The sequence below is a fragment of the Chlorocebus sabaeus genome, chromosome 3 (genome assembly GCF_047675955.1).
Source record: "Chlorocebus sabaeus isolate Y175 chromosome 3, mChlSab1.0.hap1, whole genome shotgun sequence".
NCBI lineage: Eukaryota > Metazoa > Chordata > Mammalia > Primates > Cercopithecidae > Chlorocebus > Chlorocebus sabaeus.
Genome location: NC_132906.1, coordinates 69,894,242 through 69,916,705, shown reverse-complemented (window position 1 = coordinate 69,916,705; position 22,464 = coordinate 69,894,242). Strand labels below are relative to the sequence as shown.

General features: G+C 36.3%; 1 long non-coding RNA gene across 1 annotated transcript in view; it reads left to right on the top strand.

Annotated features, from left to right (window-relative positions):
• The first annotated feature begins 7,366 nt into the window (after positions 1–7,366).
• Positions 7,367–22,464, top strand: part of LOC103214645 (uncharacterized) — a 32,528-nt gene continuing 17,430 nt past the window's right edge. Inside the window, exon 1 of the long non-coding RNA XR_489655.3 lies at positions 7,367–7,602. This is a non-coding gene — a long non-coding RNA (uncharacterized lncRNA). The remainder of the gene's footprint in view (positions 7,603–22,464) is intronic.

Sequence of the window (22,464 nt, the reverse complement as noted above, 5' to 3'; positions counted from 1 at the left end):
TCTATTTTGATATCATGACTTATTAATTGTAGCTTGCAACTTCTATAAGTTGTCCCCAAACGAAGTCTGTGCCAATTTGCTATTTCACAAATTTCTGCACAAGTCATATATTTTATTACATGATAAATTTAAAGCAAATTAAATAGCACATTATTAACTAAATAGGAAAGTAAGTCAAAATAGAATTATTCAAGTTTGTATTTAAATGAAATCAATAATTTTTCATGATTTACCTAAAATCAAGCAATTTAACTTTTCATTCCTTATATACTATAAAATTTTTAAATAACTAAAATATCTACCATGATAGTTTGCAAAAATTTTACTATACAAGTCAAAACAGGTGAAACCTTTAAAGAAGCCAGGAAAAAAAAAATGTGTCAGTCATCATTTGTATCCATTTTAAAGGGAATGTTGCCATTCTTGAATGGATGACTGGTAAACTGGATAATATGAGGTCTCCTCAGTTGCAGAAGGGAGATTAAAGGCCAATGGGATAGTATGTTGATTAGAATAAAATGTTATGAAACCATTCTTGCCATGCCTTGTCCTGTCTACATCATAGAAGCATCTTTTATAATTTCCTGTTCTAGTTCTCAGTGAAAATCAGTGATCCCTTCAAATAAATGCAAACTTAAATATGCTACACAAATCACTATATTACTTATGTTCTCTTTGCTCTTTGAAGATATACATAGATATTTATATTATTTTGAAATACTAATCATAAATCAGTAGCTGTTGCCCAATAATATATGGGCATTATTTGAATCATCTTGTTTGGTGTGTTTATTCATGTTAAAGTTCTGACTTTATTATTAATTTATTTTGATTACAGTAAATACATTTTACCTCTACTATTATATCCAAATGCAGCTAACAAGATTCAAAATGATTTAGATCAGCATCATTATTTTCCAACAATATTGATGTTGCTTGACTATTCCAACTGTTAATTACTTAATTTAATTATTATTGTAGATTTATGTTTGTTACATAGATACTTAGTGTAATGAAGTTTGGGCTTGTAGTGTACCCTCACCCAAATAGTGAACATTGTACCCAGTAAATAATTTATACATATCTATTAATAGATAATAGATAATTTTTCAACCCTCATCTCCTTTCCCAACATCTCCTCTTTTGTAGCCCTCAGTATCTATTATTTCCATCATGATGTCTATATGTACCCGTTGTTTAGCTCCCAACTCTAAGTGAGAATATGTAGTATTTTATTTTCGGTTTCTGAGTTATTTCACTTAGGACAATAGCCTCTAGGTCCATCCATGTTTCTGCAAAGGACAGGATTTCATTATTTGTATGGCTGCATCGCATTCTATAGTGTACATGTATTGCATTTTCTTTATCCAGTCAACCACTGATGGATGGTTAGGTTGATTCCATGACTTTGCTATTGTGAATAGTGCTGTGATAAACATTGGAATGGAGGTCTCTCTTTTATATAATGATTCCCTTTCAATTGGGTAGATATTTAGTAGTGTGATTGCTGGATTGACTGGTACTTCTATTTTTAGTTCTTAAAGAAATCTCCATACTGTTTTCCATATATGATATATTAATTTACAATCCTAACAACACTGTATAAGTGTTTCATTTTCTCTGCATCCAGTGTTTCATTTTCTCTGAATCCAGTACACATTGATACATGTGTACAGTGTGGGATGATTAAATGAAACTAAATATCAACTAGTTATCATTAATAGGCTTTTCAAGTCAGTCAAATTTAGCATTTGGGGGTTGTTCTTAATTGATTTTTTAATATGGAACCAGCTTTGCCTACTGCAATTTATAATTCTTTTTACATGTTGTTGGATTCAATTTGCTAAGATTTCATTGACAATTTTTGCACCTATATTTATAGATGATATTGGTCTTTAGTTTTATTTTCTTGTGTCTTTGTCTGGTTTTGGTTTTAGGGTTACATTGGTCCTATAAAATGGGTTGGCAAGTATTCCTTCTGCCTCAATTTTCTGCAAGAGGTTATAGAGAATTGGCATAATTTGTTCCCAGATTGTTTGGTAGAATCCATCAGTGAATGCCTCCGGGTCTGGTGCTTTCTATTTTGTAACACTATTAATTATTGATTTAATTCCTGTAATAGATAGAGAGCTATTCAGATTATCTATTTATTTTGTGTGAGTTTTGGAAGGTTGTGCTTTTCCAGGAGTTAGTCAATCCAGGTTATCAAACTTGTGGGCATAAAGTTGTACATAATAGTCTTTCATTACACTTCTAATGTCTCTGAGGTTTGAAGTGATATCTATCTTTTATCTCTGACATGAGGGATTTATGTCCTCTCCACTTTTTGTCATAGTTAGCCTGGACAGAGGCTAACTTTAGTGAGCTCAGAAATCCAGCTCTGGGGTTTGTTTTCTCTATTGATTTCCTGGTTTCAGTTTCAGTGATTTCTTCTAAGGCAGATCTACTGGCAATGCATTTTCTCAATATTTGTTTGTCTGAGAAAATCTTTATTTTTCCTTCTCTTTGCAAGGATCATTTTGCAGGGTACAGAATTCTAGGTTGGTGAGGTTTTTCCCTTGATGTCTTAAATATTTCATTCCACTCTTTTCTTAATGCAAAGTTTTTGGGAGAAGTTGAATAGAATTCTTATTTTTGCTCCTCTTTAGGAAAGGTGTTTCTTTCCTCTGGTTTTTTTCAGAATTGAAAAAAAAAATCTTTATTTATTTATTTACTTATTTATTTATTTATTTATTTATTTATTTTGTAGTTTGAAAATGATACGTGTAGGTGTAGTTTTATTGACATTTATCCTGTTTTGCGTTCTCTGAGCTTTCTGGGTCTGTGGTTTGGCATTTGACATTAATTTGGAAAAATTCTCAGTCATTATTGTTTGAAGTATTTCTTCTGTTTATTTCTTACTTTCTTCTTCTCTTGCTATTTCCTTTAGAGTTAGGTTATACTTTATGCGACTATCCCACAGTTCTTAGATATTGTGGTCTGTTTTATTCTGTTTTATTTTTCCTGCCTTTTTTTTCCTGTTTCCTTTTAAACTTTTGGATGTCTCTACTGAGGTATCCTCAAGCTCAGAGATTCCTCATCCCTGTGTTATCTACTTACAAGCCTGTCAAAGGCATCTCTATTTCTGTTATAACATTTTTTATCTCCAGCCTTTTTGTTGTTGTTCTTTCTTAAAATGTTCATCTCTTTACTTTTTTTTCCTGTTTCTGAAAACTGTCTACTTTATCCATTAGAGCTCTTTTCTTATAAATTTGTGTGATATATTTGCTGCCTCACCATCCATTTTTAAGCCTGACATTAATTTTTCTGAAACCCAGTCATAGTTTGTCACCTTTGGATTAGTTAAAACTTCCCCTCACTTAGTGGTTATGGATAATATAGTCCGCTTGTTTCTTATCTAACAGATCCACAACTCAACACACTTCATAGCTGCTGACCATGATCAAACATAACGGTTAACACCAGAGTCTTGTAAATAACTCCATTCCTTCACATGTGTTTTTAAACTAAGCGATCTACAAATCCCATGACGAAGCCTGAGGGATGTCCATAAACCCATATGCCTATAAATAAAGGCATAGACTTACAGGTTCTATTTCTTTCTCACTTCCCACCTGCTGGTTGAACTCCTTGTCACCTGCAGCATTCCTTTTCCCTTTGGATGGCACTTCTAACCTCTCAGGAATCTGTAATCTTTTTTTCTTTCTGTTGCAAGCATTTCTGTTTCACTTCCTCATTGTGTCTCAGCTCACCAACACATCCAAAACTTACTTTCCTCTGGAAAGGGAATATTTTGCCTTATGAGCACTCTCAAGAGTGAGACTTTAAGATCAAATTAGAAAGAAAACATAACAGTAACCTCAGCATATTAATCAAAATTGTTTTAAATTGCCAGTCTGATAATTCCAACATCCCTGCCATATATGAGTCTGGTTCTGATGCCTGGTCTCTCTCTTCAAACTGTATTTTTTTGTCTTTTAGTAGGCCTTGTAATTTTTTCCCTGATGGTCAGAAATGATGTATTGGGTAAAAATTAAGTTTATTAGTAGGTCTTTAGTAATGTGGTGGCAAGGTGTAGGTGGAAGGAATGGGTTCTATAGTCTTTGACTAGGTCTCAGTTTTATAGTGAGCCTGTGCCTCTCAGCTGTGAAATTCACATGTGCTTCTTTGTTCCCCTATTCTCCCCTTCTGGGGACAGCATAGTTTGACTTGGCTGAAGTTGGTCTTTCCCTTCCTCCACATGGAAGACTAGAGCTTGATGAAGTTGGGTCTCCTCATTTCTCCGGGTAAGTTAGGCTCTGAGAAAACTACTGCAGGTTAAGCTCTTATTAAATAGCCCCTCCTTGTGCAGGCTTTATTACAGAAAACAGAAAGCTCTGGAGTATTTCAAAATGGTTCCTTTTCCCCTCTTCCTGCTGGGAAGCAAGACCTGATTTTTTTTTCAGTATTCACTATGAGGACCTGGTAGAATTCTTGGAGGTAAAATTTATGAGTGTGTGGACAGCATGAGATGATTGTTTTTTTTCAGTATTCACTATGAGGATCTGGTAGAATTCTTGGAGGTAAAATTTATAAGTGTGTGGACTCAACCTGCATGACTGTGTTACTATGGAATTTTTAACTTTCAAACTTGTGCTTACTGGACCTCTAGCAGTTCATCAATTATAGTTCAGGTTTCTCCACCCTTGCACTGGTTTCCACAGAGGTTTCAGCTGGTGAGTGTCTATCAGGTAAATTTTATTTCTCTGCATTTATCTGTCAGTCTCTCCAATTTGCGGGGACAGTGGTTTGACTCCAAACCACTTGTGTCCCTTGTCTTTTGAAAATAAGAAGAGTTGTTGACTTTTCAGTTTCCTCAGCTTTTTACTTGAGATAGAGTGACAATTTGCAAGCTTCTTACATCACAGACCAGAAATCCGAACAAATTACTATTACCGTATTCTTCTAAAATTTTAAGATGAACCTCCAAAATATCTCATCATCACTTTAGTTTTCTCAAAGATATTTAAGACTCACTTCCACAAACAAAAATCATGAATCTTGTGACTATGGTCTTAGATAAATTGAAATCCTATTTGCTGATATAACCTACTTATCTAAGCCTGTATTAATGATTAAAAATTGTAAGTTAATAAAGACTTCCTGAGGTTCTATAAAGGTAAGTTAGGCAGGTTATTTTTCCAAAGAGAAATGACACTCTTCTCCCCATAGGCAATCTGTACATTCCAACACATCAGATGATCACACTAATAATAAGAAACTGACAAAACTACTGATTAGCTTTCCCTAGTCCATCTTTTTGAGGACTCATGGGAAATAATAGCTCAATAATCACAGACCATTTCCTTTTGCTAAAAATGATCATGATGTTACTGTGTAAAGAGCCTGCCTAATACCACAGGGTATTAGTTATTCCTTGGGAGAAAGTAAGACTTTCTAGAATCTGTGTTAAGCATCTGAAATCAACAGGGAATAATTTAAAGCAACTTTTCTCCCCTCAAATAACCTACTTTAAGTTCCTATAAAAAGTTTCGGCTTTGGAAAAGCAATGGGAGGAATGGAAAAAATCTAGGAGATATCCAAATATGTAAAGTAAACCTTCGAACTCAGAGGTATTCCATACTCTATCTTTCTTCCAAAAATAAAATAAATGGGAATTTCCTTATTTTTTACCTCCACACCACAAAGCAAAGGTGAAAACAGTCTTCATTGTTCATCTTAAAATGTGTCAGGAAAAGATCTACCTCATTATCTATTTCTAAAGTCTTGGAGCAAATAATATTTTAGAGTTTGTTACTAATATATAAATGATATTCAGGAAAAATTTATTTAACAGTGATAGAATGCAGAATCAAATAATAAAGAAAAACAGACAAACAATTGGCTTATGTATGCAAAAATCTGAGTTTAGTTTGACTTCCGGTACAACTCTATCTAGGGAGACAATTAACATTACCAGGACTCTGTTTTCCATCTCTTGGCAAGGACCTCTCCGTGAGATAGTTATACGGGTGGCCAGAAGCCAAGGATTCCAAAGTTACTGCTTTTGAAACTCTATCAAGAAGAGAGCACGTTTTCCCAAAACCTTGGCAAAAATCTAAAATAAAAAGAAATATTGCAATAAGTTCTCTGATATGTTCATCTTAGGCTCTCAGTTCACATCTCATCCATAAACAAATTATTACAGTAAGATATATAGAACACTTTGCTTGGCTAAACATAAGTCTGATGCAGAGGGGTGCTAGTAAAGTTTGACAGCCAGCTTTCTGGGGTTGGGAGTGGGAGGTAGACTTTAATTTGTGACATTTTAAATTTTCTGTGATGTAAATACTCCCACCATGACCAATTCCAAACTGCTGATATAAAGTAACGAGTGCATAATCAGGAAGAACTGCACAGTGGCTTAAAATTCCCACCAATTATAGACAAATGTATAGAATACTCTGGCTAAAACTAAGTCTAATGCAATATTGTGCTGGTTAAGTTTAAAAATCAGCTCTATTGTATCCTTATACAAAATTATCTTATCTACCCAAAAAAGTGTTCATTTGCGTTCAATGTTTTCATATTTTCACCTAATTTATTTAGCTTGTCTAATTCCATTATTTTGAATAATCTAAAATAATATTAGACTGAAGTAATGAGAGTGGTAATACTTATAATGTTTCTTACATTAATAAGAATTTTTCTAACACTTCATCATTAGGAGTTTTGGTGGACTTCATTTTAATTATAAAATTGATAAGGGAGTCCTGGGAAGGGAAGAGCGTGGTCCCTTTAAATGAAGAGGGGAAGGGAAGTGCTGGGAAGAGGAGAGCCTGGTCCCTGGCTAGGGTTCCAACCCCCAGGGACCTAGGTGAGGACAGGCACAAATGCTTTCCCGCCCAAATGTCACATTTTCCAAGACCACCCTGGCTCTCCACGCTCCCATTCTGGGCCTATAAAAACTCGAGACCCTTGCAGGCAGATACACAAGTGGCTGGATGTCCTGATGAGCAACACATCGGGGAAGACGACAAACGACTGGTCGTCCATTGGAGCAGGCCAGCGGAAGAACACGCTGACAGGCACCCAGAAGCCAGAAGGCCGTGGAGCAGCGGGAGGAGGCGGGGGTTGGCCTGGGCAGTCAGAGGACTGCCGGGCCTGCCGAGCACCCCAACTCCGGGGGAAACCCATCTCCCTTCTGGCTGCCCCACAGGCGGACAGCTACTTCCGCTGAATAAAACTTTGCACTCATTCTCCAAGCCCATGTGTGATCCGATTCTTCAGGTACACCAAGGCAAAAACCCAGAATACAGAAAGCCCTCTGTTCTTGCCACAAGGTAGAGGGCCTAACTGAGCTAGTTAACACGAGCCGCCTGTAGATGGCAGACTAGAGAGTATCCTGTAACACATGCCCAGTGGGGCTTCAGGAGCTGTAAACATTCACCCTTAGACCCTGCCCTGGGGTAGGAGCCCCATTGCCTGCCTGTCTGTGTGCTCCCCTAGAGGTCTGAGCAGCGGGGCACTGAAGAAAACAGTCACTCCCCCATCAAAGGCCCTGAGAGGGGACGAGGGAGCCTTTCCCTTTTCAACTGGGGACCTCGACCGGGATCCTGGAAGGTGAGTGTGGATGAATTGCGAAACTGTCCGGTCTTCCTCTCTTCTGAAACCCTGCCACCTCTCTCTTTCCTGTGAGTAAGAGGCTCTGTTTCCCTTCAGGGAGTTTTAAACTGCCCTAACCGGCCGTCAAAACCCCCAGACTTTAATTATAAAATAAGTAATGAACAATTCTTATCAGTTATAATAACAATTATACATTTTGTGTTATGTATATATTAAGTTACAAATATAGGCTACAAACAATGAGTGCGTATTTCTGTAAGCAAATATGCTAGAAGATTTTAAAATAAATTGCCTAATTTAATTATTGGATAAACTTTATTAAACTATTATTATAACCATTCCTTAGATGAAAGCATAGAGGCTCTGAAAGTTTAAATTATTTGCTCTACTAACCATTATACGTTTTCAATTATGAATTGGAAAATTTATGTCTAAGGAACTCAGTACTAAATTTTTTTTTTTCATGTATCAAGTGAATTTTTAGTATATAAGGAGAATATGCAGTATATGTTGGCAGGAAAATGTTGGAATAAATCAGGAATTATTTTTATGGCTCCTGATCTAGATATACTTTATATGTATTGCTACCTTTTTTATCCTGACAATAAAGCCTGTGAATAGGAAAACCATTAACCATCAGAGAAAAATGCCATTCACAGGTACATAGTAATCTATTTTAATTAAGCATATTATATTTAATTAAATATAGCCCATAGAGTTTTCTGAATTTTACCTTTTGTTTACAATTTAGAGACCACCAAGAAAACAATGAAATAAAATTAACAGATTTTTGCCAATTATTTGTTAGAAATGCCACATTGGAAATGAAAGCCACGAATATCAGTAATAACATGTATGCATGTCAATGTCTAAGAAGCATGTGAACTCTCTTTTTCATATTTTACTTGAAGTGTCCATGAGAATACCTTTAACAAAGTTGATGGAAAAAGTTCTCTTGCGTATTGATTAGACGTACATAAATAGGAATCTCATGATTGGAGAATAGAGGATACTAATGTGTAAGCTATTTCCCATCTTTCTGCTCAAGTTAATCACAACTCTTTTTCTTTATTTAGATTCAGAACTCAGTTCAGTCGTCTCCTAAATCTTTCCTCTTGACTCCTTGACTTGTTCAACTACCTTTATGCCGTCACAGGAATATTCACTTCTCCTTCAAGGCTTTTTCTTGGTTATAATATTACATGCATTTTTATAAGTATTTATGTTTGTCTTATCTACTACATGGTGAATTTGAGGAGAACAAAGATCATGCATCTTTTTTTGTGGTTGATATTTTAACATACTGTAGCTCCAGGACAGTGCCTGGCACATAGTACATATGTAATAAATATCCAGGAAATGAATGACAAGATCTATTTTCTTAAACAGAAAAGTATTTGTGAAATATTACTCTTGGCAAATAAAAGCCATGAAAACACAACATTTTCTCTCAATTGGGCAAGGATCTGTGATGGATTGATGGAAGGAGTAAAGAAAGGAATAAAAATAATTGAGGCCAAAAATCTATTTACCATATATTACAAATTCTATACTTTGAACTTCTCCTACTTTTTTTTCAAATATGTGTAAGTAGCTATGGGATGAATGAACTTTTTCACTTTTGAATTATCTAGTGATTCTAAACACAAAGGACCCTGTTAGGATTCAGAAAATGTAAGTTGCATTCAGAATTAGTCATTGAACATATGTTATTGTGGTAAGTAGTGAGCAGTAGAATTAGTTTTGATTGAAAGTATTTTTTCAAAACTCCTGTAAGACTCTTAAAGCCTTTTAGTTTCTGTGTGGGTCTTAAACTGCAAAATCTACCAGAAAGTTTTACTTTTTTAGTTTGCTATGTCTAGGAAATGGTTTAAATAATTTAAAATTTTGGAATAAAACATGTATTTTCAAAACATCGATAAGTCACACACACATATAAATATGATTTATAATTAGCACTAGCAGATTATAAAATTGAATTGTTAATAATCTATTTGGTAAGAGATTGTCACAAAATATACTGAAATAGAGAAATAAATAAAAATCATATATCAATTTGACTGTTAATTTATGCTGAGGTTTATAAATGATGCTACCACTTTCACATCTGGGTCACTCTTGTTGAGAAATGCATAAAGGAGGAAACAAAGCATATAGAACACATGCTAGAAGAAATGCTTTTTCAACAGAAAAGAGGTTTGCTTGTTAAAAGACAATTTTTAAAAAATTGGATCAGCAGTTACCACCTTACACAAGTCAGATGGATATTTATAGCTGAATATTCAGCCTGTAGCTTTCCATAAAAGTTTTAAATATACATTGAAAATCTGAAGGATCATCTTTGAAATGAACCCTATCCATCAGTAATTTACAATCTATTTTACTCTTATTCAATTCTAAGTATGTCTGTGGGATTTTAAAATATATTCAGTGTTTCCCATTATACTTGGAGCTTTAGGGTATTTTTTCACTCTCTATTTGTGTATGTGAGTGGCTGTAGGAGTCTTTCCTTGGAAGTTGTAGGTGGGTTTTTAGGGCTGTTATCTATGAACAGGCATGGCTATAAACACATTAGGTGAAGGGTATTCATGATAACAGGACAGCTCTGACATTGTTTTTGTCTTGTAGGATTTGCTCTTTATTTGGTGATGTAAAATTTATCTTGCTTGCATTTTGTTAATGTTAATATATTCTTCAAGCATTCACTTTACTAAGATTGATCAGAATAACAGTAACTACTAAAGAAATGATATCATGAGGAAAAATTATTTAAATACCAAACTATCGGGGGGCGGAGCAAGATGGCCGAATAGGAACAGCTCCAGTCTCCAACTCCCAGCGCGAGCGACACAGAAGACCGGCGATTTCTGCATTTTCAACTGAGGTACTGGGTTCATCTCACTGGGGAGTGCCAGACGATCGGTGCTGGTCAGCTGCTGCAGCCCGACCAGCGAGAGCTGAAGCAGGGCGAGGCATTGCCTCACCTGGAAAGCGCAAGGGGGAAGGGAATCCCTTTTCCTAGCCAGGGGAACTGAGACACACAACACCTGGAAAATCGGGTAACTCCCACCCCAATACTGCGCTTTAAGCAGACAGGCACACCAGGAGATCATATCCCACACCTGGCCGAGAGGGTCCCACACCCACGGAGCCTCCCTCATTGCTAGCACAGCAGTCTGTGATCTACCGGCAAGGCAGCAGCGAGGCTGGGGGAGGGGCACCCGCCATTGCTGAGGCTTAAGTAGGTAAACAAAGCTGCTGGGAAGCTCGAACTGGGTGGAGCTCATAGCAGCTCAAGGAAACCTGCCTGTCTCTGTAGACTCCACCTCTGGGGACAGGGCACAGTAAATAATAACAAACGCAGCAGCTCTGCAGACGCAAACGACTCTGTCTGACAGCTTTGAAGAGAGCAGTGGATCTCCCAACACGGAGGTTGAGATCTGAGAAGGGACAGACTCCCTGCTCAAGTGGGTCCCTGACCCCTGAGTAGCCTAACTGGGAGACATCCCCCACTAGGGGCAGTCTGACACCCCACACCTCACAGGGTGGAGTACACCACTGAGAGGAAGATTCCAAAGCAAGAATCAGACAGGTACACTCGCTGTTCAGAAATATTCTATCTTCTGCGCCTCTGCTGCTGATACCCAGGCAAACAGGGTCTGGAGTGGACCTCAAGCAATCTCCTACAGCTACAACCTACAGCTGAGGATCCTGACTGTTAGAAGGAAAACTATCAAACAGGAAGGACACCTACACCAAAACCCCATCAGTACATCACCATCATCAAAGACCAGAGGCAGATAAAACCACAAAGATGGGGAAAAAGCAGGGCAGAAAAGCTGGAAATTCAAAAAATAAGAGCGCATCTCCCCCGGCAAAGGAGCGCAGCTCATCGCCAGCAACGGATCAAAGCTGGACGGAGAATGACTTCGACGAAATGAGAGAAGAAGGCTTCAGTCCATCAAATTTCTCAGAGCTAAAGGAGGAATTACGTACCCAGCGCAAAGAAACTAAAAATCTTGAAAAAAAAGTGGAAGAATTGATGGCTAGAGTAATTAATGCAGAGAAGCTCACAAACGAAATGAAAGAGACGAAAACCATGGCACGAGAAATACGTGACAAATGCACAAGCTTCAGTAACCGTCTCGATCAACTGGAAGAAAGAATGTCAGCGATGGAGGATCAAATGAATGAAATGAAGCGAGAAGAGAAACCAAAAGAAAAAAGAAGAAAAAGAAATGAACAAAGCCTGCAAGAAGTATGGGATTATGTAAAAAGACCAAATCTACGTCTGATTGGGGTGCCTGAAAGTGAGGGGGAAAATGGAACCAAGTTGGAAAACACTCTTCAGGATATCATCCAGGAGAACTTCCCCAACCTAGTAGGGCAGGCCAACATTCAAATCCAGGAAATACAGAGAACGCCACAAAGATACTCCTCGAGAAGAGCAACTCCAAGACACATAATTGCCAGATTCACCAAAGTTGAAATGAAGGAAAAAATCTTAAGGGCAGCCAGAGAGAAAGGTCGGGTTACCCACAAAGGGAAGCCCATCAGACTAACAGCAGATCTCTCGGCAGAAACTCTTCAAGCCAGAAGAGAGTGGGGGCCAATATTCAACATTCTTAAAGAAAAGAATTTTAAACCCAGAATTTTATATCCAGCCAAACTAAGTTTCATAAGTGAAGGAGAAATAAAATCCTTTACAGATAAGCAAATGCTTAGAGATTTTGTCACCACTAGGCCTGCCTTACAAGAGACCCTGAAGGAAGCACTAAACATGGAAAGGAACAACCGGTACCAGCCATTGCAAAAACATGCCAAAATGTAAAGACCATCAAGGCTAGGAAGAAACTGCATCAACTAACGAGCAAAATAACCAGTTAATATCATAATGGCAGGATCAAGTTCACACATAACAATCTTAACCTTAAATGTAAATGGACTAAATGCTCCAATTAAAAGACACAGACTGGCAAACTGGATAAAGAGTCAAGACCCATCAGTCTGCTGTATTCAGGAGACCCATCTCACACGCAGAGACATACATAGGCTCAAAATAAAGGGATGGTGGAAGATTTACCAAGCAAATGGAGAACACAAAAAAGCGGGGATTGCAATACTAGTCTCTGATAAAACAGACTTTAAACCATCAAAGATCAAAAGAGACAAAGAAGGCCATTACATAATGGTAAAGGGATCAATTCAACAGGAAGAGCTAACTATCCTAAATATATATGCACCCAATACAGGAGCACCCAGATTCATAAAGCAAGTCCTTAGAGACTTACAAAGAGACTTAGACTCCCATACAATAATAATGGGAGACTTCAACACTCCACTGTCAACATTAGACAGATCAACGAGACAGAAAGTTAACAAGGATATCCAGGAATTGAACTCATCTCTGCAGCAAGCAGACCTAATAGACATCTATAGAACTCTCCACCCCAAATCAACAGAATATACATTCTTCTCAGCACCACATCGTACTTACTCCAAAATTGACCACGTAATTGGAAGTAAAGCACTCCTCAGCAAATGTACAAGAACAGAAATTATAACAAACTGTCTCTCAGACCACAGTGCAATCAAATTAGAACTCAGGACTAAGAAACTCAATCAAAACCGCTCAACTACATGGAAACTGAACAACCTGCTCCTGAATGACTACTGGGTACATAACGAAATGAAGGCAGAAATAAAGATGTTCTTTGAAACCAATGAGAACAAAGATACAACATACCAGAATCTCTGGGACACATTTAAAGCAGTGTGTAGAGGGAAATTTATAGCACTAAATGCCCACAAGAGAAAGCAGGAAAGATCTAAAATTGACATTCTAACATCGCAATTAAAAGAACTAGAGAAGCAAGAGCAAACACATTCGAAAGCTAGCAGAAGGCAAGAAATAACTAAGATCAGAGCAGAACTGAAGGAGATAGAGACACAAAAAACCCTCCAAAAAATCAATGAATCCAGGAGTTGGTTTTTTGAAAAGATCAACAAAATTGACAGACCACTAGCAAGACTAATAAAGAAGAAAAGAGAGAAGAATCAAATCGACGCAATTAAAAATGATAAAGGGGATATCACCACTGACCCCACAGAAATACAAACTACCATCAGAGAATACTATAAACACCTCTACGCAAATAAACTGGAAAATCTAGAAGAAATGGATAATTTCCTGGACACTTACACTCTTCCAAGACTAAACCAGGAAGAAGTTGAATCCCTGAATAGACCAATAGTAGGCTCTGAAATTGAGGCAATAATTAATAGCCTACCAACCAAAAAAAGTCCAGGACCAGATGGATTCACAGCTGAATTCTACCAGAGGTACAAGGAGGAGCTGGTACCATTCCTTCTGAAACTATTCCAATCAATAGAAAAAGAGGGAATCCTCCCTAACTCATTTTATGAGGCCAACATCATCCTGATACCAAAGCCTGGCAGAGACACAACAAAAAAAGAGAATTTTAGACCAATATCCCTGATGAACATCAATGCAAAAATCCTCAATAAAATACTGGCAAACCGGATTCAGCAGCACATCAAAAAGCTTATCCACCATGATCAAGTGGGCTTCATCCCTGGGATGCAAGGCTGGTTCAACATTCGCAAATCAATAAACATAATCCAGCATATAAACAGAACCAAAGACAAGAACCACATCATTATCTCAATAGATGCAGAAAAGGCTTTTGACAAAATTCAACAGCCCTTCATGCTAAAAACGCTCAATAAATTCGGTATTGATGGAACATACCTCAAAATAATAAGAGCTATTTATGACAAACCCACAGCCAATATCATACTGAATGGGCAAAAACTGGAAAAATTCCCTTTGAAAACTGGCACAAGACAGGGATGCCCTCTCTCACCACTCCTATTCAACATAGTGTTGGAAGTTCTGGCTAGGGCAATCAGGCAAGAGAAAGAAATCAAGGGGATTCAGTTAGGAAAAGAAGAAGTCAAATTGTCCCTGTTTGCAGACGACATGATTGTATATTTAGAAAACCCCATTGTCTCAGCCCAAAATCTCCTTAAGCTGATCAGCAACTTCAGCAAAGTCTCAGGATACAAAATTCATGTGCAAAAATCACAAGCATTCTTATACACCAGTGACAGTCAAACAGAGAGCCAAATCAGGAATGAACTTCCATTCACAATTGCTTCAAAGAGAATAAAATACCTAGGAATCCAACTTACAAGGGATGTAAAGGACCTCTTCAAGGAGAACTACAAACCACTGCTCAGTGAAATCAAAGAGGACACAAACAAATGGAAGAACATACCATGCTCATGGATAGGAAGAATCAATATCGTGAAAATGGCCATACTGCCCAAGGTAATTTATAGATTCAATGCCATCCCCATCAAGCTACCAATGAGCTTCTTCACAGAATTGGAAAAAACTGCTTTAAAGTTCATATGGAACCAAAAAAGAGCCCGCATCTCCAAGACAATCCTAAGTCAAAAGAACAAAGCTGGAGGCATCACGCTACCTGACTTCAAACTATACTACAAGGCTACAGTAACCAAAACAGCATGGTACTGGTACCAAAACAGAGATATAGACCAATGGAACAGAACAGAGTCCTCAGAAATAATACCACACATCTACAGCCATCTGATCTTTGACAAACCTGAGAGAAACAAGAAATGGGGAAAGGATTCCCTATTTAATAAATGGTGCTGGGAAAACTGGCTAGCCATAAGTAGAAAGCTGAAACTGGATCCTTTCCTTACTCCTTATACGAAAATTAATTCAAGATGGATTAGAGACTTAAATGTTAGACCTAATACCATAAAAATCCTAGAGGAAAACCTAGGTAGTACCATTCAGGACATAGGCATGGGCAAAGACTTCATGTCTAAAACACCAAAAGCAACGGCATCAAAAGCCAAAATTGACAAATGGGATCTCATCAAACTAAAGAGCTTCTGCACAGCAAAAGAAACTACCATCAGAGTGAGCAGGCAACCTACAGAATGGGAGAAAATTTTTGCAATCTACTCATCTGACAAAGGGCTAATATCCAGAACCTACAAAGAACTCAAACAAATTTACAAGAAAAAAACAAACAACCCCATCCAAAAGTGGGCAAAGGATATGAACAGACATTTCTCAAAAGAAGACATTCATACAGCCAACAGACACATGAAAAAATGCTCATCATCACTGGTCATCAGAGAAATGCAAATCAAAACCACAATGAGATACCATCTCACACCAGTTAGAATGGCGATCATTAAAAAGTCAGGAAACAACAGGTGCTGGAGAGGATGTGGAGAAATAGGAACACTTTTACACTGTTGGTGGGATTGTAAACTAGTTCAACCATTATGGAAAACAGTATGGCGATTCCTCAAGGATCTAGAACTAGATGTACCATATGACCCAGCCATCCCATTACTGGGTATATACCCAAAGGATTATAAATTATGCTGCTATAAGGACACATGCACACGTATGTTTATTGCAGCACTATTCACAATAGCAAAGACTTGGAATCAACCCAAATGTCCATCAGTGACAGATTGGATTAAGAAAATGTGGCACATATACACCATGGAATACTATGCAGCCATAAAAAAGGATGAGTTTGTGTCCTTTGTAGGGACATGGATGCAGCTGGAAACCATCATTCTTAGCAAACTATCACAAGAACAGAAAACCAAACACCACATGTTCTCACTCGTAGGTGGGAACTGAACAATGAGATCACTTGGACTCGGGAAGGGGAACATCACACACCGGGGCCTATCATGGGGAGGGGGGAGGGGGGAGGGGGGAGGGATTGCATTGGGAGTTATACCTGATGTAAATGACGAGTTGATGGGTGCAGCACACCAACATGGCACAAGTATACATATGTAGCAAACCTGCACGTTGTGCACATGTACCCTACAACTTGAAGTTTAATAATAATAAATTAAAAAAAATAAATAAATAAATACCAAACTATCATTAGTATTAAATAAATAAACCTTCAAATGCTACAGCATGTTATGGCTTCCAGACTTTTTTATATTCTACCTCAGTGCAACTATAAAACAGAGCATATTATACAGTTCAACATGCTTAGATCAAAAGACTGGGGTTATTCAAGCGCTTTAACTACAAATACTGTCACATTTTGTTTAGTCCAATTTAGCCTTCTATGTCATGGTTACATCATTTTAAAAATGAAGATGATTTTTAGAAGAAGATGGTTTATGTGATTACAAGTTTTTAATTAATTTTGAAATTATACAAGTCTCTGAGGAGCAGAGCAAAGCTCAGAGAATAAATGAGTCACTGAATGAACTAGCTAAGTAGTGGAATCTGGAGTATTCCTAAGTCATCTGACTAGTTTTTTGTAAAAATCAGCAGAACACTGTCTGACAATCGAAGGACTAAAGTGTATATATATATACACACACACACATATGTATATATGTATATACATGTATTTATTTGTGATCCTTTGATATAAATAATAATAAAGTTATTTCCCAAGTACAAATCTTACTAAATCTAATTCACGTCCAGATGCCAGATAAAATAACCAGAATAATAATGTCTAACATTTTTATGGTACATTTATAGTTTATAAAATATTTTCTCAAATATATGCTCATATGTAGAAGATGATTTGAATCATGACTACATAGGCAATGAAAGAGTAAATTTTGTTCACTTAAATGCTCTGATAAAACCAATGCATTATCATACTCTGAATTGGCTTTGAAAGCATTAAAATGTGAAATTTATGTATGAACTAACACTTCATTATTTAGAGTATTGATTATAGCATGTTCAGTAGTGATCTGTGACGGGGGATACAGAAAATAGTACATATAGATAATGATACTTATAACACGAAAACTTAATTTCAGACAAAAGATCTCAGTCACAAAATTCCCTAAAAAGAAAATGTTATCAATAACAATGTTGGACAATTATAATTTCCATATTCACTAACTAGAGGTTTTATCTAGAGAACTCATCCTCAAATGTTACTAGTTTTGCATGTCCTCCCACATAGTATTGTGATAAAAATTTTCTTTGTTTTCTACCCCTAAATATAGCTAAATTTGGTAGAGAAATTAATAGACAAATACACACCCCAGGTCCTAACAGAAGCTGTGTAACAAGATAGAAAAAGAGGTTAGTAAGATTCCAAATTTTTAGTTAGTTTCATATCCACATTAAAAACAGAAGAGAACAGAATTTAGGTTTTGTTCTATTGCCTAGTAATACTGTGATATTATTTTTTTAAAATGCTGTCTTGATTCAGTTATGAGGTTAGAGGTTAGAAATTATTTGGTTAGACGTTAATCAGCTCACCTTCTTGCCCAGCTAATGAAATTCACACCCCAACCACTTCCCTTACTGGGCTCTCATACACCTTCCACAATGCACCCACCCTCACAGCCCTACTGTTAGCCAATAGCATCAATCTGAAGTCACTAGTTTTATTTTTAAAGCATGATCCCCAATAGAGGGAAGTTAAAGTGTGATAACTTTATTTAAATTAAGAGGGCATCAACAATTCTACTTATTTTCTGATTTTCCAAGTACAAGAGAAGAGGACAGGCTCTATGCCCCAGAACCTGGACAATTTTTTAAGTGAGACATACAAAGGGATTCATCGAAATGTAGCTAACCTTATTTCACTTGCCATATACAAGCTACTCCTGGGGATTCCAGCTTGATATTGCCCTGTCCCTGGTATAATTCCCTGTGTGACCCGGTCTGACAGCCTTTTCTCATTTGGAGGCAAAAATAACAAAGAAAAATTGCCTTTCATCTATCTAAGTGTCATTGTGTTGTGTCCACCGTCAAAAGAATCTGTAACTCTTATAAAACACATGTGAAGGCTCAACTTCCTTAGAGTGCAAATATGAAAAATAGAATTTACAACTATGAGAACCATGTATTGGGTATGTGTCAGAGAAAATGAATTTTCCACCTAGAAATAATCCATGTTTCTTAAAAAGAAGTGAAAGAAACATTGAAAATTAAATTATCAGAAATTGAGAAAGAATGATTTCTGAGGAAAGAAACTAGACCTATCACAGCAAATACTTGCACTTCCAAAACTAAAGAAATATAAAACCCCATAAATATAAAGTAAAACAAAATTTTACCGAGAAGGATACATTCAACTTGAATTTACATAGTAAATAATATTTCTACAGAGTTGAATAACAATATGGTGTGACATTTTCATATTCAGTGAAAGGTTACTTTCTTATGAATTAAAAATTAAAAATTCTCAAAGAAGTGGCAGAAATTATACAACTTATATAAACTTTTTAGTATATATGCTACCAAAATGAGCACAACTTATTTAAACTTTTTAAACGTTTCATATGTATATGTTTGATGTAGTATTCAGTGTGGCCTTGAATATTCACCAAAAATAAAATAAAAATAAGAGATAGAAAGTTTTTAGCATAAATATAGAATTAATAAAACAAAAGAATTGCCTTAAGAAGTACACAAAAATTGAAAAGATTCTTTTTAGATGAAAGTTAAAGAACTATTAAATAAGCATCTAAAATATCAATTTAAAGGCACTATTTTTATTTAAAAAGTATGATCATCTACAGAGAGAAGTCAAAGAGTGATAACGTTAGCTAAATTTAGAGGGCAACAGCAATACTTCCTAATTTCTGATTTTAAAATTTGAGATGTAAATAATAGTGTATTTTTAAAATGGAAAACAATCTATAACTATGATAAAACCAAGCTCTGTAATTAGTAAATCTTGCTGAAAACAAATGGTAATAAAATGCATAAGCTGAAGTTACAATATTTAGTAAAGATCAAAACAAATGTAGAAACATGATGCAAGAAAAAAAGAACAGAAGTTATAGCAGATATGAATAAAAACTCTAAAAGAAGGGAAATGATTTAAACTTTAAAAGATGATTCTTTAATATCGTGAAAATGGCCACACTGCCCAAGGTAATTTATATATTCAATGCCATCCCCATTAAGCTACCAATGACTTTCTTCACAGAATTGGAAAATACTGATTTAAAGTTCATATGGAACCAAAAAAAAGCCCACATTGCCAAGACAATCCTAAGCCAAAAGAACAAAGCTGGAGGCATCATGCTACCTGCCTTCAAACTATACTACAAGGCTATAGTAACCAAAACAGTGTGGTACTGGTACCAAAACAGAGATATAGACCAGTGGAACAGAACAGAACAAAACCCTCCGAAATAATACCACACATCTACCACCATCTGATCTTTGACAAACCTGACAAAAACAAGAAATGGGGAAAGGATTCCTTATTTAATAGATGGTGCTGGGAAAATTGGCTAGCCCTAAGTAGAAAGCTGAAACTGGATCCTTTCCTTACTCCTTATACGAAAATTAGTTCAAGATGGATTAGAGACTTAAATGTTAGACCTAAAACCATAAAAACACTAGAAGAAAACCTAGGTAATACCATTCAGGACATAGGCATGGGCAACGACTTCATGTCTAAAACACCAAAAGCAACGGCAGCAAAAGCTAAAATTGACAAATGGGATCTAGTTAAACTAAAGAGCTTCTGCACAGCAAAAGAAACTACCATCAGAGTGAACAGGCAATCTACAGAATGGGAGAACATTTTTGCCATCTACTCATCTGACAAACGGCTAATATCCAGAACCTACAAAGAACTCAAACAAATTTACAAGAAAAAATACAAACAACCTCATCAAAAAGTGGGCCAAGGATATGAACGGACACTTCTCAAAAGAAGACATTTATGCAGCCAACAGACACGTGAAAAAATGCTAATCATCACTCGCTATCAGAGAAATGCAAATCAAAACCACAATGAGATACCATCTCACACCTGTTAGAATGGCAATCATTAAAAAGTCAGGAAACAACAGGTACTGGAGAGGATGTGGAGAAATAGGAACACTTTTACACTGTTGGTGGGACTGTAAACTAGTTCAACCATTGTGGAAAACAGTGTGACAATTCCTCAAGGATCTAGAACTAGAAATACCATTTGACCCAGCCATCCCATTATTGGGTATATACCCAAAGGATTATAAATCATGGTGCTATAAAGACACATGCACACATATGTTTATTGTGGCACTATTCACAATAGCAAAGACTTGGAATCGACCCAAATGTCCATCAGTGACAGACTGGATTAAGAAAATGTGGCACATATACACCATGGAATACTATGCAGCCATAACAAAGGATGAGTTCATGTCCTTTGTAGGGACATGGATGCAGCTGGAAACCATCATTCTCAGCAAACTATTGCAAGAACTGAAAACATAACACCGCATGTTCTCACTCATAGGTGGGAACTGAACAATGAGATCACTTGGACACAGGAAGGGGAACATCACACACCAGGGCCTATTGTGGGGAGGAGGGAGGGGGGAGGGATTGCATTAGGAGATATACCTAATGTAAATGACGAGTTAATGGGTGCAGTACACCAACAAGGCACATGTATACATATGTAACAAACCTTCACATTGTGCACATGTACCCTAGAACTTAAAGTGTAATAAAAAATTTTTAAAAAGGATGATTCTTTAAAAAGAAAATTTTTAGTTTTTAAAAACTTACAAAACTACACAGAATCAAGAACAAGGATATGGATGTGGAAGAAGACATTAAACAGTTTGGAGAATAATGTGTATGGGTTTATGAAAATAAAAAAAATCTAGATTAAAAATTATAGCAATTCAATGAACATTTTTCTGTTCATTGTTTGCTAGTTTGGGAATAGGAAGAATTGCTTAGCCTTTATTAGTGGCAAAGTTATGCTATTACCTCACCCTGTTCTCCATTCCAGACAACTTTTATTCTTAGAATTTGCTAATACCCTTAATGTAAATATTTTGATAAATCCAGATTGTATTTTGAACTCTAATCAATCTAGTTCTTAACAAATCTCTATTGCTAGAATCAATATTCATGGAAGATTCTAAAATGATGCATAGTCCTTCCATCTGCTGTCAAATTTTAATTTCATTTTTGTTTTAAGTCAAAGCAATAGAGAAGAGAGCTGCTTATTTAGGCTTTTTGCAGGTGTGTACTTAGCCAACTCTTTTGGTATTATGCCATCATCCTATTTGGAGAGACTTTTTAAAGCAAGGAATTCTGAAACTTCATAATGTCTTTATTTCAAGCATGCCAAGGAGCATATTTTCCTCTATATAGTAGCATGCAATGTATATGAGAAACTAGACAAAAAAACTTGTGCTATTGAGTAATTCATATGTGTAATTAAGCATGTCAAATGCTACCTATGCAACAAAAGTGACATATGCTAAATAAGCCTACAAAATACTAGTAAAACTATATCAAACACATTTCCTAAAAGAAAATTGAATATGACTAGAATTTTAAATGGTGTTATGCTTAATAAAATCTTAATGTCACAAGTTATTATAAGTTCTTTAATTTGCATTTTTCACTTGGAATTTTATAGGACTGAGTATCTTTATTACGAATAACAATTCCCTTTCTGCTTTGTCTTCTGGGAATCTGAAAACCGAAAGTTCCACTCACCTCAAGTAATGATGATTGTTTTTGCAGCTTTCAGTTTGTATTCGGACACTATGACTCTCCTTACATATTTCCTTGCCCTCATTTTTCTACTCTCTTATTTCCTCATTTAATTTTGTGTGGTATGCTTTACTGTAAGGCACAGCAAATTTTTCAGCATGTCAAAATAGCAATGAAATGGGCTTAAAACAATCAATTAGCAGTATAATTTCACCACCAACCAGTTAGAGAAAAGAAGCTATATCCCCCCCGCAAGCCAATTCTAAATTATTTTTAAAGTTTTATCTCGTATTTTTGTAGTTTTATCTCCT